Source organism: Chiloscyllium plagiosum, unplaced genomic scaffold (assembly GCF_037043375.1).
Source record: "Chiloscyllium plagiosum isolate Xiang-an unplaced genomic scaffold, Cpla_swu_hap1 HiC_scaffold_49, whole genome shotgun sequence".
Taxonomy (NCBI): Eukaryota; Metazoa; Chordata; class Chondrichthyes; order Orectolobiformes; family Hemiscylliidae; genus Chiloscyllium; species Chiloscyllium plagiosum.
This window is the reverse complement of record NW_028270187.1, coordinates 3,556,804-3,569,146: the sequence shown is the minus strand read 5'-3', so window position 1 is coordinate 3,569,146 and position 12,343 is coordinate 3,556,804. Positions and strand designations below refer to the sequence as shown.

Sequence of the window (12,343 nt, the reverse complement as noted above, 5' to 3'; positions counted from 1 at the left end):
TTTATATCTTTCCCCTCTCACCCTAAAACTATGCCCTCTAGTTCTGGACTCCCCGACCCAAGGGAAAAGACTTGGTCTATTTATCCTATCAATGCCCCTCATAATTATGTAAGCCTGTATAAGGTCACCCCTCAACCTCCGACGCTCCAGGGAAAACAGCCCCAGCCTGTTCAGCTTCTCCCTGTAGTTCAGATCCTCCAACCCTGGCAACATCCTTGGAAATCTTTTCTGAATCCTTTCAAGTTTCACAACATCTTTCCAATAGGAAGGAGACCAGAATTGCATGCAATATTCCAACAGTGGCCTAACCAATGTCCTGTACAGCCGCAACATGACCTCCCAACTGCTGTACTCAACACTCTGACCAATAATGGAAAGCATACCAAACGTCTTCTTCACTATCCTATCTACCTGGACTGCACTTTCAAGGAGCTATGAACCTGCACTCCAAGGTCTCTTTGTTCAGCAACACTCCCTAGGACCTTATCATTAAATGTATAAGTCCTGCTAAAATTTGCTTTCCCAAAATGCAGCACCTCGCATTTATCTGAATTAATTTCCATCTGTCACGTCCCAGCCCATTGGCCCATCTGGTCCAGATCCTGTTGTAATCTGAGATGACCCTCTTCGCTGTCCACTACACCTCCAATTTTGGTGTCATCTGCAAACTTACTAACTGTACCTCTTATGCTCGCATCCAAATCATTTATGTAAATGACGAAAAGTAGAGGACCCACCACCGATCCTTGTGGCACTCCACTGGTCACAGGCCTCCAGTCTGAAAAACAACCCTCCACCACCACCCTCTGTCTTCTACCTTTGAGCAAATTCTGCATCCAAATAGCTAGTTCTCCCTGTATTTTGTGAGATCTAACCTTGCTAATTGTCAAACACCTTATTGAAGTCCATATAGATCACATCTACTGCTCTGCCCTCATCAATCTTCTTTGTTACTTCTTCAAAAAACTCAATCAAGTTTGAGAGACATGATTTCCCACGCACAAAGCCATGTTGACCATCCCGAATCAGTCCTTGCCTTTCAAAATACATGTACATCCTGTCCCTCGGGATTCCCTCCAACAACTTGCCCACCACTGAGGTCAGGCTCACCAGTTCTATAGTTACCTGGTTTGCCTTTACCACCCTTCTTAAACAGTGGCACCACGTTTGCCAACCTCTAGTCCTCCACCACCTCACCTGTGACTATCGATGATACAAATATCTCAGCAAGAGGCCCAGTAATCACTTCTCTAGCTTCCCACAGACTTCTTGGGTACACCTGATCAGGTCCTGGGGACTTATCATCCTTTAACCGTTTCAAGACATCCAGTACTTCCTCCTCTGCAAGCTAGACATTTTTGCAAGATGTCACCATCTATTTCCCTATAGTCTATATCTTCTATATCCTTTTCCACAATAAATACTGATGCAATATATTCATTTAGTATCTCGCCTATTTTCAGTGGCTCCACACAAAGGCCTCCTTGATGATCTTTGAGGGGCCCTATTCTCTAGCTAGTTACCCCTTTTTTCCTTAATATATTTGTAAAAACCCTTTGGATTCTCCTTAATTCTATTTGCCAAAGCGATCTCATGTCCCCTTTTTGCCCTCCTGATTTCCCTCTTAATGTCCTCCTACTTCTTTTAAAGCCTTCTAAGGATTCACTCGATCTATCCTGTTTATACCTGACATATGCTTCCTTATTTTTCTTAACCAAACACTCAATTTCTTTAGTCATCCAGCATTCCCCATACCTACCAGCCTTCCCTTTCACCCCGACAGGAATATACTTTCTCTGGATTCTTGTTATCTCATGTCTGAAGGCTTCCCATTTTCCAGCCGTCCCCTTACCTGCGAACATCTGCCTCCAATCAGTTTTCGAAAGTTCTTGCCTAATACCATTAAAATTGGCCTTTCTCCAATCTCCAGCATCTGCAGTCCCCACCTCCACCTTGTTGACTTAGTCAGCCGAGAGAGGACTGTTTTTAAGCAGCCAGTCACAGAGACTGTTAATTCTCTTTTTAAACAAAGATGGCTGCTGAATTTGGAAGCTCTGGCAACCGCCGTTTGATTCGAGTATTTTTCTATCCGTTAAAGAATTATTGTCTCTTTCTGGGAATGAGTCCCAGGTTGTAAGAAATAGGTCAATACTTAGGGGCATCCATTCACATTCAGCAATTACTTTGGAGTTTGATATAGAGTTATGTGCCTGTAAATAACTCATCGTCCAAGAATTGCCAAAAGGGTTGGCAATCCATTGTTGGAATCTGTTTCATTGAATGGGTAATTATTTGTCTTTATTTTCTCTTTTAATTTGCCCCTTGACTCTCTGTCTTTGAGACATGGGGGCCATGATCAAAAAGCTGAAACCGTTGCTATTAATTCAGTTATCTAGTTTAACCTTGCCCTAGTAAATTTGCAGTATTTATTATTGATAATTTTTATTCAAATTACAATTTTTGTGTGCAATATCTGTTTTTCATCAAGTCTGGTTAGGAACAGTTGAGACATTTTGAAGGATATTGTATGTTTTAATTTCACGGTGTTGTGAATCAGATGACAGTGACACTTGTCCGCGTTGGCTTACTTCCCCTTGGCTGTAATGCCTTTCACCCCGACCACTCATTGTGGTAGTGATTTCCACACACTCACCACACGCTGAGGTTTCTCATGCAATTCTCAGTACACACTTGGAAGGAAAAATGTTGACCAGGTCAGAATATAAGGTGCTAACTGCAAAAAGCCAGGAAGACATGTGACAAACGAAACCTTGACGATGTGAGACAAATAAGGAACTTTGACATCAATGAAGAGGCCACAAGTCAGTGTTCAAGTTAATAAAAAAGTACTATGGAGACATTGAATGTTGTAATTAGGCAAGTGTCTAGACGCTGTGGTTGGTTGAATATGATCAGGTAAGACAAATGAAATAACCAAATTCATCAACTGTAATTGAATGTTGGTTACCTTGAAACAAGTGCATGCCATTGATTGGTATATGCAAACTGCTCTTCAATTCACACAACTTTATTTAAAACTTGTATATTTTATGATTTGGGGAGTTTATTGCCATCTTGTGGAAATGGCCTGCAAGCTTGAATAAAAGCGGTGTAAGAAGAAAGTGCCACGTGTCATCTGGTCAGTCACAGACACCAGGCAGTTCTAGAATCCCTACAGAGTGCAAGCAGTGCATTCAGCCCATCGAGTTGACACTGACTGACCGCCCACTCCAATATCCCATCCCTGTAACCCTACATCTCCGACAGCCAATCCACCCTAACCCCCATATGTTTTGAAATATGAGAGGAAGCCAGAGCCCCCAGAGAAACCCCATGCAGACACAGAGGAACAGAATGCGCAACTACCACATAGACAGTCGCCCAAGGCTGAAATCAGACCCAAGTCACTGATGCTGTGAGACAGCAGTGCTAACAACAGTGCCACCACCCCATGCTATTCACTGAAGAAGTGAATTCCAAAGACTCAGGAACTCCTGAGAGAAAAGCAAAGCTCTCCTACATTAAATGAGAGGACACCTATTTGTTAACTGTGTCCACTCATTTCTCGTGTCTGGCACAAAGGGATTTATATATTCACATTGTTAAGTCCTCTTGGGATGTTATACACCTCTATCAGATCTTTGATTCTTCTAAGCTCTAACTGATGCAAGCCCAACCCGGCATCTCCTTGTCCTTGAGTAAGTTGAGTAAATCAGCTCTGAACCACTTTGAATGTATTTGCATCCTTTCTTAAGTGAAGAGACCAAGTCTGGTGGTCTCCCCAAAACTACTGTCAAATGGAGGAAAACATCCTGACTTTATGTTCCACTCCCTTACCACAAACGACAGTATTTTATTTTCTGCCTTAATCCATTGTGGGTGCCTTTATGCTAACTTTATCATGTGTCTGAATCCTTCTGTAATTCTGGGATTTTGCAGCCTCTCTCTGTGCTGCTTTTCCATTTGCTCCTCCTAAGTTGGACAGGTTTTCCTTCATTAAACCCGTATCTAGCATGTTCCCAACCTGCTTGACCTCTCAATGACACTTGACAGACTCCTTACGCCCTGTTTGTACTGGAGTTTCCTACCCAGTTTTGGGCCATCACCAAATTTAAAATTTTTGCACATGCTTCCTTCATCAAAGCTGTGAACAGACATTAAAAAAAGCTGAAGCCCTTGCATTGTATTCCATTCATCACCTCTTGACAACCCTAAACGTTTTGACGACTTTCTTTCCTGTTCATTCAATAATGCTGTTAATGTTAATTCAACATTAACATTGTTAAATGACCTGAACATGATGAGTTCTTATTTGAAATGATGACTATCAATGTGGCACCATGCCGAAAGACTTCTGGAATAGAAGGGCATCCATGGGTTCCTCTATTCCATAAGAACTAGGAGTAGTTGTGGGCGATCTGGCCCTTTGATCCAATTCCACCATTCAAATTGTCATGGCTGATCCTTTCATGGCCTCAGCTCCACTTACGCACCCTCTCGCCATAACCCTTAATTCCATCATTGTTTTAAAACGTATCTATCTTAGCTTTAAAAACATTTACTGAGGAAGTCTCAAGCACTTCACTGGGCAAGGAATTCCACAGATTCACAACCCTCTGGGCAAAGAAGTTCTTTCTCATTTCTGTCATAAACCTGCTACCCCTAATTTTGAGGCTATGCTCTTTTGTCCCAGTTTCACCCACGAGTAGCAAAATCCTCTATATGCCTGTCTTATCTATTCCCTTCATAATTTTATATGTTCCTATAAGATCCTACCTCATTCTTCTAAACTCCAATGAATATAATCACTGTCTACTCAGACTGTCTTCATCAGCCAACTACCTCAACCCTGGAATCAACTAGTGATCCTCCTCTGCACACCCCCCAGTTTCAGCACATGCTTTCTAAAGCAAAGAGACTAAAACTGCACGCAGTATTCTGGGGTGGCCTAGCTAGCACCCTATACAGCTGCAACATACCCTCCCTGCTTCTAAACTTTATCCCTTTAGCAATGAACAACAAAATTCTATTTGCCTTCTTAATTACCTTTCGTACTTGCATACCAACCTTCTGTGATTCATACACAAGGATTCCCAGGTCCCTCTACACACCAGCATGCTGCAACTTTTTAACCATTCAAGTAATAGTCCTTTTTACTCTTATTCCTACTTACATGGATGACTTCACATTTATTAACATTGTACTCCAATTGTCAGACCTTCGATCACTCACTTGACCTAGCTCAGGAGGATAAGGAGGTTCAGCATATCTGTAAAGACTCTTACGAATTTAAAAGATGCACCGAAGAAAGAATTCTATCCAGATGCATCGTGGCTTAGTATGGCAACTACTGTGCCGAGGACCATAAGAAACTACACAGAGTTCCAAACACAGCCCAGTCCATCACACAAGCCAACCTGCCATCCATTGACTCAATGTGTACTTCCTGCTGCCTCAGGAAAGCAGCCAACATTATCAAAGACCCCTCCGATTCCGGTTATAATCTGTTCCATCGGGCAGAAGTTACAGAAGCGTAAACAGATGGACCAACAAATTCAAGAACAGCTTTTTCCCTTCTGCTATTGAACTTCAGAATGGACACTTCAAATTTCAAATTTAATATCGATCTCACCCTTTCTGCACCCTCTCTGCAGCCTTAACATTCATTCTTCACTCTGTTCTATTACCCTAATGCATTTTGTGTTACATAACCTGCCTGCACTTTCACTGTACGGAGGTACACAACAAGAATAAAGCAAAGCAAATCAAATTGAATGATCCACGTTTTTTTTTATCAAAATAAAACTCCCATTAAGTGAGTCCCTTTCGTAAAGCAATGTCGACTCTGCCTGATTATAACTAGATTTTATAAGTGTCACATTTGTCTTCCTTCACGACTGATTGCAACATTTTCTCCCGTGACTGATGTGAAACCAAGCAGCCTATATATCCTTGCCTATTTTATCCCTGCTTCCATGAAGAGAGGAATATCCTGCAGCCTGCTGTGGCCATTTTAGAACTTCGGATATTTTGAAAGATTAAAACTCGTGATCTGGTTCCTTCCTTTTTGAATATGTGATGATGAAGTCTCTTGTAGCATTGCATGACTCACAGAAAGAACATGCACATTTTGGGCAGGAGGATCACCTCACACAGTGTGACATTCCACTGCAAAGGTTCTTCCTTCACCTCAGTAGTCACAGTGCAATATGTGACCATGCAGTCAGCCTCATGTCATGTTATAGCCATGGGATGCATCAATAAGCACAGAACCCACATGTGTCTCAGCCTGAGGTCTTGCAATATTGAGTGTTGTTAATAAACTTCAAGACATCTGTCTCAACAACACAGACTGCATGCTATTGGGACAATTCTGCCCCTGTAACAGTGTTATGTTGTCCCTGTTTTGTTTTGTTTTCCAAAAGGGTTTGTAAAGGCAGTGGTGCTGAAAGAGTGAATAGACATAGCCTGACTCAACAATCAGGGGAAGCCTTTATGTTTTTTAAAAAGTTGTACAATGAAAGGTGAGCGACCAGTTCTCTCAGCTCAGGTTTTATTTCAGTTTGATTTAATATTACCGCTGAGGACTTAGAGAAGCAGCTACAATGAAACAAAGTTCTATGCTCTAACAGACGTTTTCTTGATTGACTCTACTCTCTGAAACTACCAATACTGACCAGAATGTGCAGGTTAGGGTGAATTGGCTATGCTAAATTACCCATAGTGCCCAAGGACGTGCTGGTTATGATAGATTGGTTGTGCGAAATAATACATGTGTGGGTTATTGTGGTTTGCTATGCTCAATTACTGATAGTGTCCAGGGATGTGTAGGTTCGGTGCATTAGTCAGGGATAAATGCAAAGGGGTAGGGGAATGCGTCTGGGTGGGTTACCCTCCGGAGTGTCGGTGTGTACTCGTTAGGCCGAGTGACCTGCTTCCACATTGTAGGATTTCTCTGAAAGGAAGGGGATTTTGCAAACTGTACTCTCCTCCTGGTTCACTGCAGGGCAACGCAAGCGCAGTGCGGACCAGCCGTCCGGAGCAGGCGCAGTGCAGGTTCCACCTGCGACCTCGCCCTGACCCTCGCCCCATTTTGACGTCACAACGCGGAAGTGGCTTTGTCAGTTTCCGAATGAATCTCCCTCCTCTGGGCAAATCCTCGACCTGGGAGGCAAAGAGAGAGAAGGGGGCAATCTCTTCATTTGGAGCAACTGGAGTGAACTCAGGTATGTGTGTTAATTACCCGGGTGGGGAGGGACAGAAATTGGGAAGAGGGAGAGATCTTTTCTGTTTTTACTTTTAAAATGCACATAGTCCCCACAACTAAATACAACAATTAAAAGTGCATGCAATGTCCCTCATTGCATCTTCAAGCTGGCTGCAACGGTTTTGCATCCTCTGTTCTTCCTCCGCCTTGTCTCCACCCACATTCTGCTTTCTTCCCCCATCCCCAACCCCGCCCTGAGGCGTTGGTGCTTCCAATATGACCCTCAAATTTTCGGTTTGTCCCTCCATTCTTTCCCGGTTGTCTTTTCAAGGTTTTGAGAACTTTCCCGATCCTCTGAGTATAGGAGAAGGAAGGTTATGTTGAGGCTGTGCAGGACATTGGTAAGATCACTCTTGGAATATTGTGTGCAATTCTGGTCTGCCCCCCCTCCCCCCCATAGGAAAAATAAAGAACAAAGAAAAATCACATCCCAGGAACATACCCTTCAGCCCTGCAAGCCTGAGCTGATCCAAATCCACTGTCTAAACCTGTCGCCCAATTCCTAAGCATCCCTTGCTCCCCAACTACTCATGCATCTGTCCAGAAGCATCATAAATGAATCTTCCGTGCCTGCCTCCACCACCTCTGTTGGTAATGTTTTCCAGGCACCTACCACCCTCTGTGTAATGTTCTTGCTGCATGTATCCCACTTAAACTTTTCACCTCTCACCTTGAAAGCTATCTCTATCTACCCTGTCTATACCCTTCATGGTTTTGTCGACCTCAATCAGGTTCCCCCCTCAATCTCCTTTTTTCTAATGAAAACAAACCTAACCTAATCAGCCTCTCTTCATAGCTTGCACCTTCCATACCAAGCAACATCCTCACAAACCTTCTCTGCACTATCTCCAAAGCGTCCACATCATTTTGGTAATGGGGCGACCAGAACTCTGCACAGCATTCTAAATGCAGCCGAACCAATGTCGTGCACAATTTTAACATGACCTGCCAGCTCTTATACTCAATATCCTGTCCAATGAAGGCAAGCATACCATATGGCTTCTTGACCACTCTACCCACCTGTGCAGCAACATTCAGGGTACAATGGACCTGAACTCCAGATCTTTCTGCTCATCAAGGTTTCCCAAGGCTCTTCCAAGTACTATATAATTTGCTCTCGAATTAGACTTCCCAAAATGCATCACCTCACATTTACCTGGATTGAACTCCATCTGCCACTTCTCCACCCAACTCTCCAGTTTATCTATATTCTCCTGTATACGTTGACAGTCCCCTATGCTTTCTGCTACTCCATCAATCTTCATGTCATCTGCAAACCTGCTGATCATACCAACAGTGCCCACTTCCAGATCATTTATGTATAACAAACAACAGTGGCCCCAGCACTGATGCCTCTGGAACACCACTGGTCACCTTTCTCCATTTCGAGAAACTCCCTTCAACTACTACTCTCTGTTTCCTGTTGCTCAACCAGTTCTTTATCCACCTAGCTATAACACCCTGCACGCTACGTGACTTCACTTTTTCTATTCGTTCATCAAACGCCTTACGAAAGTCCACGTATATGACATCTATAACCCTTCCTTCATCTATCAACTTGGTCACTTCCTCAACGAACTCTATTAAGTTGGTAAGGCACGATCTCCCCCGCACAGAACGATGTTGCATGATAAGCCCTGATAAGCCCATTCTTTTCCAAATATAAATAAATTTTATCCCTCAGTAGTTTCTCCAGCAACTTTCCCACCACTGACGTCAGGCTCATTGGTCTGTAGTTACAGGGGACAATATGAGCAACCCTCCAGTCCTCCGGCACCTCACTTGTGTTTAAGAATGCTACAAAGATAGCTGTCAGGGCCCCAGCTATTTCCTCTCTCAGCTCCCTCAGCAACCTGGGACAGATCCAATCTGGTCCTGGGGATTTGTTCACCTTAATAACCTCTAGCGTACCCAACAGATCTTATTCATGTCAACGTGATCCAGAGTAACCAAACTTCTGTCTCTAATCTCAACATTCATCATGTCCCCCTCATCAGTGAACAGTGATGCAAAGTAATTATTCAGAATCTCACCCATTCTCTCAGGTTCGACACACAGCCTTCTTTCATGATCCTTTAGTGGACCAATCCTTTCCCTAGTTACCCACTTGCTTCTTATATATGAATTAAAGGCTTTGGGATTCTCCTTATTTCTGCTCACTCTACCTATTTTATGACCCCTTTTATCCCGCTTGATTCCTTGTTTAAGACTGGTCCTAGTCTCTCGATATTCCTCCAGGGCCCGTTCTGTTCATAGCTGCCTGGACTTTATGTACACTTTCCTTTTCATCTTGGCTAGTCATACGATTTCTCCTGTCATCCACGGTTCACGAATATTGCCATTCCTATCCTTTGCTTTCAATGGGACATGCCTATCCTGCACTATCTTTAACCTATCTTTGAAAGCCTCCCACATATCAAATGTGGACTTCTCTTCAAATAGCTGTGTCCAATCCCCATTTCCCAGCTCCTGCCTAATTTTGATATAATTAGCCTTGCCCCATTTAGTAATCTTCCCTTAGGACCACTCTCATCTTTGTCTACCAGTATTCTAAAACTAACAGAATTGTGGTCACTATTCCCAAAGAATCCCCCCCCCTCCCAATGTAACTTCTCCCACCTGGCCTGGCTCATTCCCCAACACCAGGTCCAATATTGCCCCTTCCCTCGTCGGACTGTTGACATATTGCTCCAGAAAATTCTCCTGGACGCTTCTTAAAAATTCTGCCCCATCCAGAACTCTGACATAAAGTGTATCCCAGTCAATGTTGGGAAAGTTAAAATCTCCCATCACCACCACCCTGTTGCCTTTACATCCTTCCATAATCTGTTTACCTATTTGTTCTTCTATCTCATGCTAACTGTTGGGAGGCCTGTAATACAGCCCCAACAATGTAACTGCATCATTATTTCTCAGCTCCACCCATAATGCCTCACTACTCGAGCCCTCCATAGTGTCCTCCTTTAGCACAGCCATGATATCATCCCTGACCAGCAATGCAATTCCTCTTCTCCCTCCCCTCCCCCAACCTTTTCCTTCCCTCCCTGTCCTGTCTGAAGCATCTATATCCTGGAACATTTAGTTGCCGCTCATGCCCTTCCCTCAAACAAGTCTCTGTGATTGCAATAACACCATACTCTCAGGCACCAATCCAAGCCCTAGGTTCATCTGCCTTACCCACTACTCCTTGCATTGAAGTATATGCACTTCAGGCCACCAGTTCTTTTGCGTTCATCTGATCCCTGCCTACTCTTCCCCTTATTAATGCTATCTTCATGATTCTTACAGTCTCCAGTTTCTACCTCGCTGTCTTCTCTTCTGGTTCCCTGCCCCCTGCCACATTAGTTTAAAACCTCCCCAACAGCAGTAACAAAATCTCCCCCAAGGACATTAGTTCCAGTCTGGTTCAGATGTCGACTGTCCAATTTGTAATAGTCCCACCTTCCCCAGAACTGGTCCCAATGTCCAATAAATCAAACCCCTCCCTCCTACACCATCCCTCAAGCCATGTGTTCATCTTGCTTATTCTTTCATTTCTACGCTGGCTAATAGTGACACTGGTAGCAATCCCGAGATCACTACCTTCGCGGTCCTCCTTTTTAAATTCTCTACTAGCTCCCTGAATTCTGCTTTCAGGACCTCATCTCGTTTTTTTACTTAGATTGTTGGTGCCTATATGCACCAAGACAACTGGCTGTTCACCCTCCCCTTTTAGAATGCTAAATCGGTGACATCCCTGACCTGAGCACCTGGAAGGCAACATACCATCCAGGAGTCCCATGTTTGGCACAGAACCGCCTATCCACTCCCCTTACAATTGCATCCCCTAATACAATGGCCTTACGAGTCTTTTTCTCGCCACGTGCCATGATCTTGGCAACTGCTGCCCTCCCCTGCTGAGCCATCTCCCTCAACAGTATCCAAAATGGTATACCTGTTTTGGAGGGAGATGACCGCAGGGTACACCTGCACTGCCTTCCTACTCTTTTTCTGCCTTTTGGTCACCCAATCACTGTATCCCTCAGCAATTCTAACCTGCCGTGTGACCAGTTCACTAAACGTGCTATCCACGATCTCCTCAGTATTGTGGATGCTCCACATTGAGTCCATCCGCAGCTTCAGAGCCATCATGCGGTCAAATAAAGGCTACAGCTGGACACACTTCTTGCAAGAGTCAAGAACATCAGCCACTTGCCTGAGATCCCACATCAAGCAAGAGGCACATGCCACGAGTCTGAGGTCCCCTGCCATTGTAAGCCTTAGCTTTAAATCAACTAACTAAAACCAAACAATGCACTTAAATATATGAAAGAAAAGAAGGAGAAAATAAAACCTTACCTTTCAGAGTCGTTTTCTTCTGGTTAGCGGAGGAGGGGTGGTGCGGGAGGGAGATACTACACGTGTAGTATCTCAGGTTTAGCCGCTGCTCAAAATACATACTAAGTGTATTGCACCGGAAGCTGAGGGGTGACCCGAGAGACATTTAGAGTCATTGAGATGTAAACAGGCCCTTCGGTCCAACTAGTCCATGCTGAACAGTTATCCCAACCTAATCTAGTCCCATTTGCCAGCACTTGGCCCAAATCCCTCTAAACCTTTCCGATTCATATACCCATTCAGATGCCTTTTAAATGTTGCAATTGTACCAGCCTCCAGCACTTCCTCTGGTAGCTCATTCCATACATTCATCACTCTCTGTGTGAAAATGTTGACCCTTAGGTCCCTTTTATATCATTCCCTGCTCACCGCAAATCTATGCTCTCTAGTTCTGGACTCCCACACCTCGGGGAAAAAGACTTTGTCTACTTATCCTATCCATGCCCCTCATGATTTTATAAACGCCTATGAGGTCACCCCTCAGCCTTCAACTTTCCAGGGAAAACAGCTCCAGCTCTCCCTGTAGCTCAAATTCTCCATCTTGGTGGTGGAGTCCAGAAGTAGAGGGTAATAGGTTTAGAGTGATGGCAGGGGTGGGAGTTTTAAAAGTGACCTCAGGGGCAACATTTTCATTTAGAGGGTGGTCTATGTGAAGAATCAGCTGCCAGAGGAAGTCGTGGATGCTGGTACAATTATGAC

The 12,343-nt window shown here is 44.0% G+C and overlaps 1 protein-coding gene and 1 long non-coding RNA gene across 2 annotated transcripts in view; one reads left to right on the top strand and one right to left on the bottom strand.

Annotated features, from left to right (window-relative positions):
• Nucleotides 1–12,343, bottom strand: part of LOC122544647 (uncharacterized) — a 211,597-nt gene that overhangs the window by 100,675 nt on the left and 98,579 nt on the right. The window lies entirely within an intron of this gene.
• LOC122544522 (uncharacterized) overlaps nucleotides 1–12,343 on the top strand; it is a 34,337-nt gene that overhangs the window by 19,738 nt on the left and 2,256 nt on the right. The window contains exon 4 of the mRNA XM_087984647.1: nucleotides 7,007–7,226. The gene's annotated coding sequence lies outside the window, so the exon portion shown is untranslated. The remainder of the gene's footprint in view (nucleotides 1–7,006; nucleotides 7,227–12,343) is intronic.